The 22,162-nt window shown below is 37.6% G+C and overlaps 2 pseudogenes; both read right to left on the reverse strand.

The window, feature by feature from the left end:
* Window positions 1-232: 232 nt before the first annotated feature.
* LOC149191606 (aspartate aminotransferase, chloroplastic-like) lies at window positions 233-11,069 on the reverse strand (annotated as a pseudogene).
* Window positions 11,070-20,556: 9,487 nt separating this feature from the next.
* On the reverse strand, window positions 20,557-21,946 carry LOC149191607 (uncharacterized; annotated as a pseudogene).
* Window positions 21,947-22,162: the final 216 nt, after the last annotated feature.

Below are 22,162 nucleotides of genomic sequence, written 5' to 3' on the forward strand. Positions count from 1 at the left end.
CCTCTCTTGCTCGATTGTAGAAACAAGGCTGATCTTATATGTACTTTCAGCCATTACTAGATTTTGAACATGTTGAATACCCACTTGATTTTCTTCTTTCATATTCATTTACATCCTGAAAATTATCCAAACAAGACATGGCTAAATTGAATTGACTGTATTATCCATTTAAGCAATTTCTAAATATCTAGGAGCAATATAAACAGCCAATGGGAAAAGAAAAATCACCAATTTACAAGTGATACCTAGTTGTTGCATCTAATGAGGAGCACACAACATTGATTACTCCTATTTGTTTCGCATAAAAACTTGTGTTCTTATTGTAGGACTGAGTGACAAGAACTTCCATCCCACGAGCTACAAACAACCTCACAAATGATGCATCCTGATCAAGATTTCCACTTGCAAATCCTTGCAAATTCAAGTAAAATATCAATGTTGAATCATGAAAATAATCTCTTTCAGACCAATTTTTTAGTTCATAACTACATGAAATACTACTAGACACATCTAGGTTGTATAACAACACATACAAGCATCACAATAGTAATCAAATTATATTTTTTCATAATAAAATAAATATTTTTATAAGTAGATGTTGCAATCAAGACAAACATCTTCGTAATACAAAAAATAAAAGTGGTAGCCATAAGCAAATGTCCAAAATGAAAAATTATAGACCTTGAAACCATATACTCAAGCTTCCCTGATCTAGCCTCTAGTGGCCTTACAAGTTTATTATCTTACATAGATAAAAGTGGAAAAGAAAAATACTAGTTTTCATGCATATTAAAGGAATCTGCTTATTTCTCCTCCTCTGGCTCACTTCAAATAGCCCTCCAAGTGCCTCTCTTACCCGATTGCAGCAACAAGGCTGACCTTATATGTAATTTCAACGATTACCAGATTTTGAACAAGCTGAATACCCCTACGATTCTCCAAAAGACCAAAGATATAGCCACAAATGGACTTGAATCTTCAAGAGGGGGATATGACACAATTTCTGGAGGTAAATTGAAATGGGCCACAATTATTCCAACCATATTTTGTAGAGACCATATATGTACATTGAACTCCAAATATTTCCTATAGTGAATCCCAATGAATGCATCACTTTTTTTGGCAATCCCAGATTTCCAAAAGTGATTGTTGTGTCCATTGCACAAGAGTCCCTAACACAAATTTTCTTCAGAAAATTCTTCTCATACTCTTCCTTCCATTTTTTTTTCCACGTAATGCATTTCTCAAAGTAACCCACTAGAAATTTTCCTTTCATTCTAAGGATGTTACATAGGGTAAATCCAATTATGTGAAGCTCAAAACTTTACCATGTGACTTGCAAGAATAGAACCTAGTTGGGAAGGATAACATCATAACACTTCATCAAAGAATGGTGGAATTCATCATATTACATTGCACCTCCACTATTTATTTCACATGTGCTTCTTTACTCTACCATGCTCAAAAAATTCACAAGCAACACTCTTGCAATGGTGGTGAGCCATTGCCACAATCCTAGCAATCTGAACAAGCAACAAACCACCATTATATGTCCATTTCTCATGCCAAAGGTCAAATTCTAAATCAAAGACAAATAAGTCAACCAAAATCCCAATTCCTTATCGAACAAGCCTACCCACCCATTTCTTACACATAGAGAGGGAATCAAAGCCCAAATCAAGGGAGTATAATGCAATTCTCATCCCAATTTCTAGTGAAATAAACCCACAAGTGGCATTTGTCTCCTCCATTGTAGCCTTCATAAAATCCTATGCAAAACTTGTGAGAAAGAACCATAAGGGGTGATATTCGTGTATCAAATTTCTATTGTTTCAAACATTACATGATTTTTTTACATGATTTTATGTGTGCTTAAATAACGGATGGCCCTAAGATTTGAATGCATTAATGGGGATAGATGGATAGTAGCAACCCATTTGAATCACACACACATCTGCAACGTAGTTACCATGTTAGTCTACTTGTCCACAACCTTGCTTTGCTTTCATAGGACATAAAAGAATTCAAATCTTTTCAAAGTATTTAACCTCTACTATAATTATTTGTGTTAGCCCATATCCACTAAAATTATTCGAAATCCTTTTGATACGTTGATGTTTGAATTATTGAGGGGTCCCCACCATTATAGATGTATGGACCCCTTTATATTTTAAGATTGGGAGACCTTTGTATAATTCCAAGGATTCCACCTCATTATTAGCTGATATCCTTTAAGGTTGAAGATGTTGGAAATAATACTGAGAGGGGGGGGTGAATCAGTATTATCATATTAATAAAACTTTTTCATTTCCATAATCAGATTCATATATGCTACTTCCACAACTTCTTATGATTAAGTTAATCGATCTTCAATGAGTGCATTAGAACATTATCAACCATATTATCAGTTAACAGATGTAGTAACATAAAGTAGATCATCACACATAAGGCACACACATGAACACAATGATGTAAGGTGGAAACCCAATGCGGGAGAAAACCACCTGCTGCAAGTCATCTCAATCTTCTTCTTAATAAGAAAATTCTTTTACAATATTTGTACTGGTGCAGCCTTATACCAGTACGGGAGCTACAACCCCCTTTGCTCTTGTACTAGCCGATCCATTTACTAGTACGCAGGCTACTACCTGCTACAATGCTCCAAACATTTCCTTTAGCTCTTGTACTAGCTTAGATACTAGTACGTAGGCGCCGGCCTACAATCTTCTCTCCTTCAAGTACCACGTTTCATCAATTTTCATACTGGATACACTGAAGCACAACCCATAAACTGAAAGGCCACATTTCATCTAATTTTCATACTGGACCCAACAACAACATTGAAGCTCAAACAACCTTCTGAAACACCCAATCAACTGTAGTAACTAGATCAACAATAATAGGACCAAACCCAGGATGCAACAATGATAAACAAAGATTTTAAGAGAAGGAAGCACCCTGCTCAACTGCTAGCCTGAGTCCGGACTCACCCTGCTCAACTGCTAGCCTGAGTCCCGGACTCACCCTGCTCAACTGCTGGCCTGAGTCCCTGGACGCACCCTGTTCAACTGCTAGCCCGCGTCCCGGACGCACTCTGCTCCACTGCTAGCCTGCGTCCCTCGCTCTGAGTCTTTTGAACTGCCTGCGTCTCGGCGCACCTGAACCCTTCTGCGCCTGCGTCCGGCGCACCTGAACCGGTTCGCTCCTGCGTCCCGGACGCACCTGAACCCTTACTGCACCTGCGTCTCTTTAGATATGAAAGATATAAAGACTTCAAGACTAACCCAAATAGTCAGATCTACAGATCTGATCGTGCGCCATAGCGATCATAGTCCATTAGAAGATTCGCCTTCATAGATCTGGACTAGATCTCACCAAAAGATATTCAACAAAGATGGTGTATAATCCAAATGAACTCCTTTGCTTTATATAGGCAAGCTTCTCCCCAAAACATGGAACAATACCACGAGCCGACACCATAGAAACACAAAACCGTCGGCTAGATACCACACAAGAAACCCCCACGTGCTTTTCTCTGCCTTGAAATGTGTGCACTGGGTGGACGCACCCCTGAACGGCTGGCCTGCGTCTCTGGACGCGGGTTCTGCATGGATTACCTGCGGGGACGCACTTTCTGTAAGGTGTACCTGCGTCCTTCATAATTTCAACAATATTTGAACCTCTGCTTACAAAGAGCTTGCCATTTGATTCCTTTGAGCTATCCTGTAATATGTCACATCTGATATCTCTTCTGTAGATTCATCTGAATGTATATAAGTGAGATGATCTTCTATGAGAGTGTTGCCATCAAGTACAACATATGCATCATAATGCCAACAATCTCCCCCTTTGGACTTGATGGCAACAACACCGAATCACTCTCCCCCTTTGACATCAAGGGCAAAGGGGTATGCTCCCCCTAAGAACATGCTCCCTTTGACTATGAACCAGATCTGCTGAAGTCTCTGAATGAGCTCCCCCTTTGTATATGTCATGGTGCTCCAATCTGATAATGGTCTTTCTGAGAACAAGCTGAGATGTCTGCTCTGCTGTATAGTGCTTGTTCATGCTCAAACTCCCCCTGACTATAAGCAAGGTCTGCAAAAAGATGTTCTACAAGAAGAACATGACTCTATATATCATAAATGACCTTCCTATCACCAAAAGACTCAATACATACATCCATCACCCATCACAATAAGGATCATCCATCCAACCAAGTGGGAATACATCAGAAATATGAAAACCAAATACATTACATCTTCATCCCATGCATAGAGGGGGGGACAAAGGCCGTTACATGACCTGAAAAGATGACTACAATAGACCATTACAACATGAGTTTTGCTATGACCTTTCAAATGACAAATATCATCAACAACACTGTATAATCTGCTCCATAGTATCTGTCAACATAAACTCATAACCATCCAGATCTACATGAATCAAGAGCCATCAAATCAAAGCATCAGCATCAATCAACATATGTATGAATCATCCCTGTATCCAACCAACAATCCTCATCCATTTGTGCCAAGAAAGAAATCATGCATCTTGCTCATGTCAACATCATCATGAAATGCATATGAGTAACTCATCATCATCATGTCTTCAACAATGCGACTTTGAATAATCATCCACGAAATCAGCCAACCTCATCCATATATGTGCCAAGGATAATAAAGACTTCATGCAAGTATCATTAGAGAATCAACCATACATCTGATCATGTGACCAACTCATAATAGCAAGATGAATCATAAGCTTGTCACCAAGGACCATAATGCCAACAATGCATTTAGGACATATGCTCCCCCTGAACCAGTGCCATCTGTTAAATCTGATCATGCATATCAAGAAGAATCAGCCAATAAATGCTTTGAGACAGGTACGCACTTCATCTTCTGCTGCGCTGCGTCCTGTTGCTGCAGGGACGCACCTGATCCTCAGTCGCTCTGCGTCCCCACGCAGATTTTCAGTTACTGAACTGCGTCCTGGACGCACCTGGACTTGGTCTGTCCTGCGTCCGCACGCGGGTCTCCTGTTACAGCACTGCGTCCTGTACTTTCAGCTTCCTCTGATTCTAGTATGTCTGTACATTGTACTGTGCCATCCTTTTCTGACTGTACTTCCTTTTTCCTCCATATCTTCAAGCGTGATGATGACATTTTCTCCTTTTGATATGATGCCCAACCTTTGTTCCTGCATTCCTTGGCTATATGTCCAAGCTTGTTACATGCATAACATCTTACATGTTTCATATTCCTCCTGTAACAATCAGTAGCTTTGTGACCAAACATATTGCAAGCAAAGCAATATCCATAAAAGTACCTTGATTGAGATGACCTTTCTGCATAATGGTCTTGAACTCTTCTTCTTCTACATCTAGCTGCAACATGTCCAAGATTATGACATACATAACATTCAACATTATTCATAGGAGGAGCAAAGGATTTTCTTTGAGGAATCTCTTTCCTTGGTTGATGATGAGATTGATCTTTCACTTCTTCGTTGATCACTTTAGATTTCCTTTTAGAGTTTCTTGCCTCACCTTGTGAACTAGATTCACCTTCAACAGATTCATGGAAACCAAGACCAGTCTTTATAGCAGGGGACCTTTGACTACTAAGAATATCATCCAATACTTTAGAGCTATCTTGAAATCGTAAAAGCTTATCCTTTTCTTCTAGTTTACCTTTCAAGATATTTACCTCAACCTGAAGCTGTTCTTCCTTTTCAAGAGATTTCTTTTTCAAAACTTCTTCAGCTTTCCTTCCTTCTTCCATTTGTTCCCTTAGTTTGAGAATTTCTTTTTCTTGTTCTTCATACAGATCCTGCTGCATTTGACGAACTCGGAAGGCACATTCTAGTTGAGATTTTAAGCTGGTGACTTCGTTTTCTTGTTTTGCAATAGCTTGGAGTAGATCTGTATTCTGCTTCTTTGATTCTTCAAGATCTCCTTTTAGTGAGAGGATTGTAGCTTCAAGATTTTCATAGTAGCTGGATCTATCTTTGAGTTTCTTGATGGTTGTGCTTCTTTCGTTGACTTCTTTTCTTAATGATGTCACTTCATGCTGCAATTTTTGACATTGGTCTTCCTTGTCCTTGAGTAGCTTTCTTACCTTGTTTCCTTCTTCTAGTTGTGCCCTTAGTTTGGTAGCTTCTTCTTTGAAATCACATTCCTTTTTGTTTAATAGATCTTGTTGATCTCTAATTTTGTCTGTCAGCCTTTTAAATTCTGCCTCTATTTGATATCTTTCTTGTTCACCCATAAGAGCAAATTCAGTAGTTTCGCTATCACTTTCATCTCTTTCACAAGGAAATATAGCTGGAACATCAGAGGATAACACATTCATACCTGATAATGACTCTGAATCTGATTCTGAATCTGAAGAGCTTCTTATGCCTAATCCCCAATCGATTCTTCCACTGTCATAGTTCTTCTGAGATGACTTCTTTTTCTTATTAGCTTTCTTCTTAAGCTTCTTTCCCATTCTTCCACGGATCTCCTTCAAGCGATCAAGCTTCTATCAAAGGACCTGCTCTGATACCAATTGTTGGAAATAATACTGAGAGGGGGGGGTGAATCAGTATTATCATATTAATAAAACTTTTTCATTTCCATAATCAGATTCATATATGCTACTTCCACAACTTCTTATGATTAAGTTAATCGATCTTCAATGAGTGCATTAGAACATTATCAACCATATTATCAGTTAACAGATGTAGTAACATAAAGTAGATCATCACACATAAGGCACACACATGAACACAATGATGTAAGGTGGAAACCCAATGCGGGAGAAAACCACCTACTGCAAGTCATCTCAATCTTCTTCTTAATAAGAAAATTCTTTTACAATATTTGTACTGGTGCAGCCTTATACCAGTACGGGAGCTACAACCCCCTTTGCTCTTATACTAGCCGATCCATTTACTAGTACGCAGGCTACTACCTGCTACAATGCTCCAAACATTTCCTTTAGCTCTTGTACTAGCTTAGATACTAGTACGTAGGCACCGGCCTACAATCTTCTCTCCTTCAAGTACCACGTTTCATCAATTTTCATACTGGATACACTGAAGCACAACCCATAAACTGAAAGGCCACATTTCATCTAATTTTCATACTGGACCCAACAACAACATTGAAGCTCAAACAACCTTCTGAAACACCCAATCAACTGTAGTAACTAGATCAACAATAATAGGACCAAACCCAGGATGCAACAATGATAAACAAAGATTTTAAGAGAAGGAAGCACCCTGCTCAACTGCTAGCCTGAGTCCGGACTCACCCTGCTCAACTGCTAGCCTGAGTCCCGGACTCACCCTGCTCAACTGCTGGCCTGAGTCCCTGGACGCACCCTGTTCAACTGCTAGCCCGCGTCCCGGACGCACTCTGGTCCACTGCTAGCCTGCGTCCCTCGCTCTGAGTCTTTTGAACTGCCTGCGTCTCGGCGCACCTGAACCCTTCTGCGCCTGCGTCCGGCGCACCTGAACCGGTTCGCTCCTGCGTCCCGGACGCACCTGAACCCTTACTGCACCTGCGTCTCTTTAGATATGAAAGATATAAAGACTTCAAGACTAACCCAAACAGTCAGATCTACAGATCTGATCGTGCGCCATAGCGATCATAGTCCATTAGAAGATTCGCCTTCATAGATCTGGACTAGATCTCACCAAAAGATATTCAACAAAGATGGTGTATAATCCAAATGAACTCCTTTGCTTTATATAGGCAAGCTTCTCCCCAAAACATGGAACAATACCACGAGCCGACACCATAGAAACACAAAACCGTCGGCTAGATACCACACAAGAAACCCCCACGTGCTTTTCTCTGCCTTGAAATGTGTGCACTGGGTGGACGCACCCCCTGAACGGCTGGCCTGCGTCTCTGGACGCGGGTTCTGCATGGATTACCTGCGGGGACGCACTTTCTGTAAGGTGTACCTGCGTCCTTCATAATTTCAACAATATTTGAACCTCTGCTTACAAAGAGCTTGCCATTTGATTCCTTTGAGCTATCCTGTAATATGTCACATCTGATATCTCTTCTGTAGATTCATCTGAATGTATATAAGTGAGATGATCTTCTATGAGAGTGTTGCCATCAAGTACAACATATGCATCATAATGCCAACAGAAGATATGCCCCTCACACCTACCTCCCTAACAACAATCAAATTGTAATATGTATAAATAGACCTCATCGATGGAGAAAAACATGAAAAAGTTTCATTTTTATGATGTAAGACAACATACCACCCCTTTGTTGTTTCACTGTAGTTGTTTTTTTCCTTTTCTTATTTGTGTTGGGTGGTTGAAGTTGCTTGCCTAATGTTGGTCATGGTTTTGAGCTTATCCTCTATTGAGATTTTCACTCACCCTCCCATGTCCATGGCCATGCACATCCCAATCATTATCTAGAAGTGGCCAGAGCTAAAGTGATGAAGAAGTGGGATCTACCCCCATTGTCCATGGCAAGAGATTTTTAGGCTACGGGACTATAGGACGCTAGAGAAATAAGGGTTCCTGTTGGCTCAAACAGTGGAGAAGATGTTGATGAAGACATTGAGAAGTAAGTCTTTGGGAAAGGAAATCCTCCTTATTTCAAAGTGGGCAATAGACACCCACATTCATCCTTCAAGTGCAATCACTTAAGAAGCCTACATGAGGTTGCTAGGTCAGATGAGGAGGCACAAGAGGAGGAAAAAGGAAAGGGTATTGAAGGCATCCCTCCCGTAAATGTTTTCTGAATGATCCTAGGAACACGAGACACTTACCTAATGGCATAACACTTTGGACATGATGTGGCACATTAGATCTTTTGTGGCCTCCTGTCTTGATGCAAGAAGTTTAGAGACCTACTAAAAATCCATTGTCATATATGGAGCTGAAATTCACAACACTTTCAAAGGGGATCTCCAAGAAAACTGGCGACCTGCGTACTCTCTCAAGTAAAAGTGCTCCTTGATCAGTTGCATGAGAAGGGAAAGGTTGGAGAATAGGTGGACCAATAGTAATCCAACCCATATGAACCCCTTATTTCCACTGGCTAGTGTCATAGTATGTTATGACAACCTAGATTACTATCAAATGCATGTCAATAACAATACAATTTATAGTGTTTCCTATGTTACTGGTTCCAATGTCACCCTACAATTTAGTATGGTACATAGTCTTGATAGACTCTTGCATCTTGGTAATCATACAAAGTCCTGGTAGACTCTTGGATCCTGGAATCAACAGGTTGATGATATTTTGATTATTCTCAGATTGATAATCAAATTCTAAGGGAACTTGCTATGTAATCATAAACATTTGAAAATCAAGAACCATTAAAAACTAAATAAAATATTTTCAAATAACAAAATAATACTTTTCAATATAGAAAAATGTACACAAATGTAAACAAATGAAAGAACAAAGAAATATTGAATGAGTGTTTCACAATATAAAGGTTGTAAACATACCACCCATATCATCAATAACTTGATAAGAAACATCTAAGAAAGTAGTAAGATCATTTTCTTGAGTGACATCGACAATATTTTCCGATTGCTCAACATTTATATCAATTCCAGTTAGATTGTGAGCACAATCATGAAGAAGAAAAAACCAACCACTTGGTGCAGGCTAAAGGAAGTTGAGCAACCATCAACCTCCTCTACTAACAAAATATTAACAGTGCATTTACCAATCATCTCTCTGTGAAAATATCCAGGAACAAAAATGTTTCTTACCTTGATGTTTGCAATCATCCCTTCAAGTCTAGTCCTATAGTTTTAGGATCATAGTACCAGTATTTCGACCATGGAACCCCAATATAATTGAAAATGTTCTTGTGATTTCTTGGTAAAAACCAAACTAGAATCAAATAGCTTCAAATAGATCAAATATTAGTTTGCATCAAAGTGATTAAAAATGTTAAATTATAATATGGTAATGACAAATCTAAATAAATAACTTATATTTCCATATCACAACTATAAATACATTACTCAGAGCTCAAAATAAAAAATCTAATATTTTTCCCAAGTTGTAAAAGAAATAAATACTTGTACTCCAAGAAAATATCTTTGAATAAAGGTAGAAACAAGGCGAAGAGAACCAATTCCTGAAAGGCCTTGGACAATAGCCAGATGGATAAGTGTCAACATGGTATTATGTAAAGTTAATTCCACATACACAAGCAAAAAATATCATCATCCTAACACACACATCATAGAACCACTATAATTCTAGTATGAAAAAGGGGATCTATGATACAACCTTTGTTACCATCTCTTAAGTGATCCACATAGATACAAATATCCTTTTACTAGTATATTTTGCATAAGGGAAAATATTGTGCAGCCTAAAAGTTAAAAGAACTCACCTGATTCTGCCACCCATCTCACCTTGCCACACCCACGCTACTCTATCCAGAAGTAATTCAAAGGAAACATAGAGTCCTTGGTTGGTTACGTTATTGTTAGCTCCCACCAAAAAATCCACAATAGCCTAATTAAAAGATGTCAAACCTTCAATAGGGAGGTACTGTAGAAAAATCATAACAATATAATGTCAAATATGTTAAACCTTGAAATGATTCCCATTGAAAGGGTGCAACCGTTTCTTTGCTAAAACCACATGAATACCTCTTCATTGTCTCTCTTCAACATTAGATTATTTGCCTGCAAAATAGAAGCAGTGATAAGAAGGATTCAAATTGATAATATAAATCTAAAAGAGCCCAAAAAATGTTATAAACTAAGATAAAGACCTCAAATGCTTTATACTATTCAATGTATATTAGCTAAAAGAAAAAACAATTCAATGACACCTTTTTCACCACATTGAGCACACAGGATTGAAGATCTTCTGTTCTGTAAGCCCCAACACCAAGATTAAGCTTCAAAACACTTATCTTCTTTAAAGGATTCTAAAACACCTAGAATTCGATCTGCAGGTGTCATTTTCACTCCTTCAAAGTGAGAGACGTTTGTTGCAATATCAATGTTAATTCTGCTCACTGTCTGTACAAAAAATGATTCCGTTAGGAAAAAAACTCCACCCATGGTAACAAATTTCAATTAAACTTTCTTTATATCAATATACTACTAAAAATATAGTTGGTGGAATAAATTGGTTCAAATCAATAGATATGGAAATGTGATTACACGTTTGAGAAAGTCATTCAAGAACCTCAGATACATTGCAGGTCTTATATTTCTTTCTTGGTTAAGAATAATTTTAAAAATACTGCAAATTTGAAATAACATAACTCAAAAACCAACAATAAATTTAGAATGTCAGTTCCAAGAAAAATTATTTCCTATTAGTGATCAGTTTGACTTTCATCACCTCGACAAATGTATTCACTGACAATTGATTTCATCATGGTAGAATAATCTTTTTAATCGCAAGTATCTTAAATTAACATTTTCATTCATGACAAAGATTTCCATTCTTTAAGAAATCATCTTTCTCAAGGTACCTTACATAAATTTCATGATATTATTTTTATGTGAGAGGATACATTTACTTAATTATGCCATTATTTTATCATAAGAACATAAGAATTACTTCATTCAAAATTTTAAATGCAATCATAATTACAATTGTGGTTTTTTTCCAAGGGTTTAAATATCCCACAAGCAAGCTTTGGCACACATGATGAAACATGATTCAAATATTAGATAAACTTGAACCGATGGTGGAGTTGAGGTTCTGTCAACATTTGTTACTAACAATTATGGTTTTGGGCACCAATTGTGGTTAACAGTAATGGTTGTGCCAACAATTGTGGTTAACCTTCTAAATGCTAAGGTTGTCACAATTTGGTTGAACATGCAAGAGAAGCTCCAGGAGGATTATTTCTCATACTACATCTAATTCCCTCAAAGAACTCAAGAAGCTTCCTAAGGTCCATTTTCTAGGCTCGTAAATGTATCTGCATGGACAAGCTTGCATGAATTATGGTGCTAGAAAACCAACATAAATTTTTACCATGTTTTATGAGGTTAAATAAAACACCATTCATTTTCCTACAAATAAAAGAGTATTTCCACTCCCCAAAGATGCCATGAAGCATACAATTCTACTTCCAATTGTAGTTCATCACATAAAAGGCTTTCTTACATGAGATGGATGCTACTAAAGCTAGCTAGAAAATAACTAAACCCATTCTCGAATAGACTTGGGAGGAGGGAAAGACAAAAAAAATGTGCTTGAGGCTTTGAGAATCTTAGAATGACCATCTAGAGGGAAATTAGGTTATGTTATCCCCAATCTATGTAATTTTCATTCCTAGAGGTAGACCAACTAGTATTAATGATAAAATAAATACTTCCTTTTCAGTTTCATGAGATGGCTTCCACACACTACGAATTTGGCAAAGTCAGGTCTTTTGTTTCAATTAGATGTTGGGTGTGGAGCCTGATTACCTTCTATATTAAAAGGTATCGCCACATAGGACCCCAGTTCGAAATGGGGGCGGCAACGCCGCCCGTAAAATATTCGCTACAGGGGGGGTCCAAAGGGAGGCGGTTGCGACCTTTGGGAGCCCCCCCCTTGGCAGGGGGTTTCCGGGGCAGCGCCCCCGAAGCTAAAAACAGCTGTAAAATTGCCTTGTAAAAGTATAGTAATTTCTAGTTAATCTGGGCCATTCATTAGGTGGATGATCTGACGGTAGAACTTATGTTTAGTTTAGGGTTTTTTGCCCTAGAAGGCAACCCCTCGCTTTGTATGAGGGTATTGTATTTGAGGCTGTGTGATAGATGTGTATTCCGTGAGCAAGAAATAGAGAGGTGAGACTGTGAGAGAAAACAGAGGATATTACAGCGGATTTGCTGTAGGTTGTGTCTCTTCATTTTGCTAGATAATAGAAAGGAAGGACTGGTTGTTCGAGGTGGACGTAGCCCAAATTGGGTGAACCATGTATATTTGTGTCTCTCTTATTTTGTGCATTTTCTGTGTTTATATTTCTGCAATATTTTATGTGTTCCATTGCTCCGTAATATATAATTTTCTAACAACTGGTATCAGAGCCGAAGGTCTATTTGGCTGATAAACTCGCAGGAAAGAAGGGTTCCTGGTTCGAGTGGGAGCAATGGCGGAAGATGGTAAGTTTAGGGTCGAGAAATTTAACGGCAAAAACTTCTCGCTATGGAATATGCAGATGGAATATTATCTGTATCAGAAAGATCTATACCTACCATTGGGCAGAAAATAAAAGATGCCGACGGGTATGACAGACAAAGAATGGAACCTTCTCGATTGAAAGGCACTCGGAACAATACAGTTGTGCCTTGCTGCGTCAGTCGCCTTCAACATTTCGAAGGAAACCATGACAGAGGGTTTGATTCAGACGCTGTCGAAACTATATGAAAAACCCTCAGCCTCAAACAAGGTATTTCTTATGAAACGGTTATTTAATATGAAGATGTCGGAAGGTGGATCTATTGCAGACCATTTAAATGATTTTAATACAATTACAATTTAGTTAAGTTCTGTAGGGGTAAACTTTGATGATGAAGTTAGAGCTCTGTTATTCTTGTGCTCATTACCAGAAAGTTGGAATGGTTTGGTAATGGCCATTAGTAACTCCGTTTCTGGTCCTAGTACTTTAACGTTTGATGATGTTGTCGGTGTTATCCTTAGCGAGGAAATGCGATGGAAAAGCTCCGGTGGGACATCGGGAAATGCTTTGAGTGAAGATTCTAGAGGAAGAAAAATGGAAAGAGGAAAGAGCTCAGGATATTGCAGTAAATCAAGGAAAGGCAGATCCAAGTCCAGATCGAGGATAGTGTGCTGAAAATGTGGAAAGAAAGGACACCTAAAGAAAGACTATAGATCTCGGAAGGGAAAATAAGGAGATGCACAGCAAGAAAACAATCATGAAGCAAATGTGACAGGTGAGGTGTTACAAGATGCTTTGATTCTTTCTTTCGAAAATATTATTGATTCCTAGGTGGTAGATTCAGGGGCTTCATTCCATGCCACACCTGATAAGAAATACTTTCATGATTATGTTCAAGGAAATTTTGGACAAGTTCGTCTGGGTGATGATAAACCCTGTAAAATCATTGGAATGGGTAAGGTTCTTGTAAAACAGCAGAATGGAAACCAATGGCTATTAAAGGAGGTGAGGCATGTTCCAGATCTAGAGAAAAATCTGATTTCAACAAGGCAGTTAGGCAGTGAAGATTGTGTGACAAATTTCACAGATAAAGCTTGGAAGGTCACCAAAGGAGCCCTGGTAATAGAAAAAGGTGAAAAGGTTGGTACATTGTATTTATGCAATGGTATTTCTAACTTTGTTAATGCTTTAACTTCCAAAGGAGCAGATGCAGCATTATGGCATCATAGGCTCAGACACATGAGTGAAAAGGGGATGAAGATTCTTCACTCAAGGAATTTGTTGCCAGGTTTGAAGAATGTTGATTTGGACTTCTGTGAGAATTACATTTATGGAAAACAGAAGAGAGTCAGATTTCTCAGAGTTGGGAAAGAAAAGAAGAATGAAAAATTAGATCTTGTGCATACAGATGTATGGGGACCTGCTCAGGTATCATCTCTCGGTGGCTCTCGTTATTATGTTACTTTTATTGATGATGTAACTAGAAAAACTTGGATTTATTGTATTAAGAATAAATCTGATGTATTTGATACTTTCAAGAAATGGAAAGCTTTGGTTGAGATTGAGGCATGAAATAAATTGAAGTGTCTTAGATCAGACAATGGAGGTGAATATTGCAGCAAAGAGTTTGATAGGTACTGTTCAGAGCATGGAATTCGCAGAGAGAAGACAGTTCCAAGAACACCACAGGAAAATGGTGTATCAGAAAGGATGAACAGAACAATCATGGAGCGTGCAAGGTGCATGAGATTTCATGCAGGATTGCCTTTATAGTTTTGGGCAGATGCTGTAGATACTGTTGTTTATCTAATAAACAAAGGGCCTTCAGGTTCCTTGGATGGTGGTGTTCCAGAGGAAGCATGGACAGGTAAAAAGGTAAACTACTCTATTTTAAAGCCTTTCGGTTGTGAGGCCTTTGTCCATATTGATAAAGAAAATAGAACAAAGCTTGAGGCAAAGTCAAAGAAATGTACCTTTATTGGATATGGTGTTAATTATTTTGGTTATCGCTTATATGATTACGAAAATCACAAAATCATTAGGAGCAGAGATGTAATATTTAATGAAAAGGTCTTGTATAAGAATCAGTTGCAGGAAAAGAAACAGGAAAAGGAAAACAAGGAATACGCAGTTCTTGATGAAATCATTGAAAAAGTAAAGGTGCCTGAAAATAATAATAATCAACAACCACAACAACAGCAACCACCACAACAACAAAAGGGACCCCAAACACCTGGAAGTGGTGTTAGAAGATCTACCAGGATAAGTAGACCCCCTGAATGATACTCTCCTTCATTATATTATTTATTGTTGACTGATTCCGGTGAACCCGAATGTTATGAAGAAGCAATGTAGGTTGAAAGCAGGAAGAAGTGGGAGGTAGCCATGGAAGAAGAGATGGACTCCTTAATGCATAACCAGACTTGGGATTTAGTCAGGTTGCCTATAGGAAAAAATACATTGAAGAATAAATGGGTTTACAGGCTGAAGGAAGAAGATGGAGGAAAATAGAGGTATAAAGCTAGACTTGTGGTGAAGGGGTTTGCACAGAAGAAAGGTATTTATTTTGATGAAATATTTTCTCCTGTTGTTAAAATGACTTCAATCAAAACTATTTTAAGCCTTGTAGCAGTTGAAGATTTGCATCTTGAGCATTTATATGTAAAGACAACCTTTCTCCATGGGGATTCAGAGGAAGAGATATATATGCAACAACCACAAGGATATGAGGTGAAAGGGAAGGAGAAACTAGTGTGCAGGTTGAAGAAGAGCTTGTATGGATTAAAACAGGCTCCAAGGCAGTGGTATCTAAAATTTGACAAGTTTATGTCTAAACAAGGTTATACTAGATGTCACTCTGATCATTGTGTTTATTTGAAAAAGCAAAATGATGGCAGCTATATTATATTGTTATTGTATGTAGATGACATGCTTGTTGCAGGATCTAACATGCAGGAAATAAATGTGCTCAAAATAAAATTGGCAAATTCATTTGCAATGAAGGATTTGGGAGCTGCAAAACAAATCCTTGGTATGAGAATAACTAGAGACAGAAAAAATCGTAAATTAACATTGTCTCAGAATGAGTACATACAAAAGTTGTTGAAAAGATTTAACATGCACGATGCAAAACCAGTTAGTACACCTTTTGCTAGCCATTTCAAACTTAGCAAGGAAATGTGCCCAAAGACCCAAGAAGACATGGATTATATGTCTAAAGTTCCATATGCATCAGCAGTTGGAAGCTTAATGTATGCAATGGTCTGCACAAGGCCTGATATTGCACATGTAGTGGGAGTTGTAAGCAGGTACATGAACAATCCAGGAAAGGAACATTGGATGGCAGTGAAATGGATTCTCAGATATTCGAAAGGTACCACAAATCAAGCATTATGCTTTGGTTGTTCAAACGTCTCCATACAAGGATATGTTGATGTAGATATGGCAGGTGACAGAGATAACAGGAGGAGAACTACAGGATATGTATTTAATGTTGGAGGAACAGCTGTCAGTTGGGTTTCAAAAATCCAAAGTTTTGTTGCACTTTCAACAACAGAAGCAGAGTATGTTGTTGCTACAGAGGCTAGTAAAGAAATGATTTGGTTACAAAGGTTTATGGGTGAATTGGGTAAGGAGCATGATATGGGCACGTTATATAGTGATAGCCAAAGTGCCATTCATCTTGCAAAGAACTCAGAATTTCATTCCAGGACTAAACACATACAGCTCAAGTACCATTTCATACGATCAGTGTTGGAATATGGAGAGTTGAAGCTGGAAAAGATACACACTAGCTAGAATCCTGCATATATGCTAACAAAAGTTGTAACCAGGGAGAAACTGAGAATATCCTCAATTTCAGTTGGTCTTCAAGGATGACGATGAAGATGAGAAACAACCAGGTCCAAAGAGGATTCATTGTCCAGCAAATGGAGCAGCGGTGGAGTTGCTACAATCAGTCTCCAAGTGGGAGATTGTTGGGTGTGGAGCCTGATTATCTTCTATATTCAAAGGTATCACCACATAGGACCCCAGTTCGAAATGGGGGCAGCAATGCCACCTGTAAAATATTCGCTGTAGGGGGGTCCAGGGGGGGCGACTGCGATCTTTGGGAGCCCCCCCCTTGGCAGGGGGTTTCCGGGGCAGCGCCCCCGAAGCTAAAAACAGCTGTAAAATTGCCTTGTAAAAGTATAGTAATTTCTAGTCAATCTGGGCTGTTCATTAGGCGGATGATCTGACGGTAGAACTTATGTTTAGTTTATGTTTTTTTGCCCTAGAAGGTAACCCCTCTCTTTTTATGAGGGTATTGTATTTGGGGCTGTGTGATAGATGTGTATTCTGTGAGTGAGAAACAAAGAGGTGAGACTGTGAGAGAAAACAGAGGATATTATAGCGGATTTGCTGTAGGTTGTGTCTCTTCATTTTGCTGGATAATAGAAAGGAAGGACTGGCTGTTCGGGGTGGATGTAGCCCAAACTGGGTGAACCACATATATCTATGTCTCTCTTGTTTTGTGCATTTTCTGTGTTTATATTTCTGCAATATTTTATGTGTTCCATTGCTCCGTGATATATAATTTTCTAACATTAGACAACCTATTGTAATTGATATCATAGAAATCCAAAATAATTATGAACCTGGGAAATGAGTCCATATTTACAGTAAAATGCAATACCTCTCCTTGTTAGTGTTTACACTTCCAACAAATCCCTTCCTACCGACTCCTTTATTTTTCTCTCCATTTCTTTTCCTTTGGTACTAAGGAGATGTCATGGAACTACCACATCACTATTAGTGTTTTGACTCCATATACTCTATAGTTCCATTGACACCATTTGGTAACTCATCAACATTAATAAAATTATCATATCTTATGATTTAATAATATATTTTTCCTACATATGAATCATTTGTTGATAGAGAATATAGTATGGCTATGAAATGTTGTGGTGAACTTGAAAGAGTGTTCAAGCTAAGGAGACTTTAACAACATTTTATTTTTGACTCAATGATTATGCATGCAATTAATGCATTCCCAAGTCTACTCTAGAAGAGCCAATCAACTTGTAACTAGAATAGACCTATTCTATCACCATGGTTGGATAGTCACCATCCCAACCACACCACAGGGAGAAAAGGCTATTTTTAAATCTGGAAGTTGGAATTCACCCATATATTCTGCAATTCAATATGATATATTTTACTAGAAACAGAGTCTTTGAGGGGAGGCTTACACACTATAACTCAAAATCTAATTTTCTTTTGGTCAAATATGAAGGAGAATGACACATATAAAGAAATAAGCACTTTATAGAAATAAATATTTAATGCATATGGTTGAAATTGTAGCTATCCATCAACTCCTATTTTGTTTGAGGCCTTATTAAATCTCTAATTGCATGATAATAACATAAACAAACTTGGTGTGTAAGAACCCAAAAATATCTATACATGCAAGATATCATTGATTATTGCCATGTCAATCAAAAACATAAATAATTGTTGATATCATTATCGAAGGATCTGCAACTAAAAGAAAAGAATGGAAAAATCATTGGATATCTTTCCCTTGTTGGTTTGTTTAAATTGTGGTAGAGAAATATCTCTTGCTCTTATGCCTTTAACATGCAAACTATAGCCCCAACAAAGCCCTCTTATGCATCAAAACCTTGAGGAGATTATTCTTCACTAGCTAGAGCTTGGTCCATCTCAAAGGTTGAAATCTCAACCATAGTTTAATACCAGCCATACCTTCAATCACTCGGTATGCACAAAGTACTGTCCAATTGAAAATCAATGGAAAATGGGAAAGGAAAAAAAATGTCATCGAAACAAACAATAATTAAAGAGGAATAATGGAAAGAGTCCCACGATTCTCGAGTTGTCCTCTCATTATGTACAACATGAGTTTGAACTCTCAAGTAGGGTCCGAAGTGATGGATAATTTTTTATCTTCGAGATTGATTCTTCCCCATCCCCAAGCATATCAACATAAATCAACTTTCCCTTATGGTTAAATTAGCAACTAAGCACTTGTAAGCTACCACATGTACAAAGAGGGAAATTTGAGGAGAACAACCACAAGACAAAAACGTTGCAAAGTCTCCAAGGTGACAAAATATCACAGTCAAAAGGGACATACATGAACCAGGTGTTTTATGAAATCAGATCAACCTCACCATGGGGAAAAGGTGGTGGATTGATAGAGACGCCAAGAATTAAGAAAAATACAACTGCTCGAGAATCAAAGTTTCATCTATGGTAAATAGAATCATGACTTATGAATAGATTCTTGTTACCTTGTATTGTCTTATATAGAAATTTTGTCAAATAAAGATATATACTTCAAAGGACATGGTTATTGGAGTGTATGTGACTAGAATTTTACCAGAATTATATTTTCATTGTCAATGAAATGGATATGATGTCTTCAAAATTTCTAATCCCTTCGATGCATATTGTAAGTCTCTTGTCATTTTCTTGTCACTACAATAAAAGAAAATCAAGGAAGAGATCTGCACCATATCATCTCTTATTGCACAATGAAAATTATAAAAAATAGGAGTATGATGTGTATGTTTTGATGGAGGTTATGCCAAGAAAGTCCTTTGATATTGTTGTTAATATCCTACAAAATTCGCACTACAATGGCCTCACATTCGTAATTATTTCTGCTTAGGTTGATGCTAAAGAAAAATGTACATAGATTCAAGGAAATAGCTTAGTTCCATTGAGCCTTCCAATGATGTTTGTTGAAGATTTTAGTCATATTGACTTGTCAAGAGCACTACATATTATGATTAGGGTAGTGTTGTAGGTATTCACATTAATGTTAGTCATATAAACACAATATGTAAAATTAACTATAGCAATATTAGAATGTAGTCCCTTGAAAATGAGATGCTAATACCTCTATACTTCTGAATGCACATCTATAGCTTTATCTAAATGAAATGAACCAAAGAAAGAGATCATGATACTTGTGGTTGTGTAGGAACTTGTATTATGAAGGAAATTATAGAGAGTATTTTACGTCTTCTTTCAGTTTGCAAGGCTAAATTTTTTTTAGTGCATATCCTTGTTTGCAGTTCATGGAAACATAACTTTTGTTGTATTTTCTAAATTGAAAGATAATTCTTTTCCCTTGAAGATCATTTTGGTGGCCTGGTAACATGGTCATCGTTTTAGTTTAAAAGGAGAAATTTTTTTTGAGAGGTGCTGAATAGAATTCAATGAAACTGGGTGAATAATAAAATATCCCACAATGCCTTTTGAAGGGATTGGTTATGTTTTCCTATTCTATTAGAGAATGAGAGAATATCCAATTAGTTATGTCTCTCGCTATACACAATCTTTATTGGTCATTAAACATGTATAAAGATAAATATTCATATCATATAGAAATATTTATGAACTAGACAGACTTAGGATGTAAATTTCTCTAGCCTCATATACCTCAGAGAGTGAGTGGTATGCTCATTTGATTGTTGTATCCTCATAAGTCTCTATTGTATATCTCAAAATTCAAGAACATAAAATTCTTGTGAAATCATATCTCTCAATGATGGGTCCTCTGGGAAATTGATCAGAGCTTCAACAACATTGTCTTTGAGCTCTTTTGATTAATTATGCAACAATGACATAAGTATGGGGACAACCCCAACCGCTGTTAATGTTAGTCTATCACTATGATCATAACTCAATTGTGAAACAACACTAGATGCCTGCTCTCTAACATCTTCATTCTCATCTTCCAACAATCTCATAAGTAGAGGGATTGCACCTGAAGCTATGACAACATAGATAGAATGATTGTAGCTAGAGAGATCCCATACAACATCCACTATTGCATATTTTTCATCAACATTGGAACCTTGCAGTATACACACTAAGTGCTCCACGATGGAAATACATTCTCTTTTGCAATTGTTAAGATTAAAAAGACATCTTCAACAATTTCTTTCCCCCAGGGATTGGTTCCTTCAAGAAATTCCACAAAGAGGGGAATGGCACAAGCATAATCAACAGGCCTAAGATAATCAACATGGTCCAATATTATTCCAAGAGCATTCCCGACAACAAGCTTTTTAGCCAAATCATTTTCTTTTAGCAACTCAATCAAAAAAGGAATATCACCTTCATTATCAAGCATCCTTCTGACCCTTCTTGTGACTCCTAGCTATCCAATTGCATGAGATGCCTTGAATCTAGATGCAATCTTGCCTAATTTAGTTGACTAGATTAACATGGGGATTCCACCCAAACTAGTTATTTCTCATCGAATGCCCTTCAATTATGTTAATGCAGTAAATATTTATGCAAACAATTTTCTTTACATCATCAGGGGATGAAGCTATAATATTCATTAATACTTGTTCTCCACTCTTAGCTAGAATTACTTGATTACTCTATGTACATATGACACGCTCCCTCAAATCCTTGATCACTACCCTCTACATTCTCCCTTTAGATTCTAGCAAGAGTCTTACAAGGATGGGAATAGTTCTAGAATTTGCAATAGTAGAGCTCAAATGATCCCCTTTGTGTGCAAGCCTTCCCAAGCAAAAATACTAGTCTCTTGAACGGATGGAGACCCACCACTGGAGGGAAGACATATAAGGGAAATCAAATGTGGCACTGTTTGTTCTAAATGTCCTTCGAAGAAAAATTTTCTGTTCTCCCAAGAGTAATTGTGGCTCTAATTTGCACTAATTCCCTACTAGAATTCAACAATTTTACAAAGATATTAAGTCTGTGTTCCCAAGCCCAGTACTCAGTGCAATCTTTATCATGTGAAATAGCAGATAAAGCCATGGGGTTAATTGGGTTTCATGTTTTCGATAGTTTTCTATTACATCTTAATAAATGTGATATTCTGAAGAAATTTTGGGACAAGCTGTCCTCTCTATTTGGAAAAATAAACGATTTGGAAGTGGAACTATCTTCATTGATCCCTTATGAGCGTACCTCTATTGAAGACTATCTTGTCAAATTTTAGTCATTGGTTGCATAAATGAAAGGATGCAGAGA

The sequence above is a fragment of the Pinus tabuliformis genome, chromosome 2_2 (genome assembly GCF_031772625.1).
Source record: "Pinus tabuliformis cultivar Carrire ecotype Pingquan chromosome 2_2, CPIR1, whole genome shotgun sequence".
NCBI lineage: Eukaryota > Viridiplantae > Streptophyta > Pinopsida > Pinales > Pinaceae > Pinus > Pinus tabuliformis.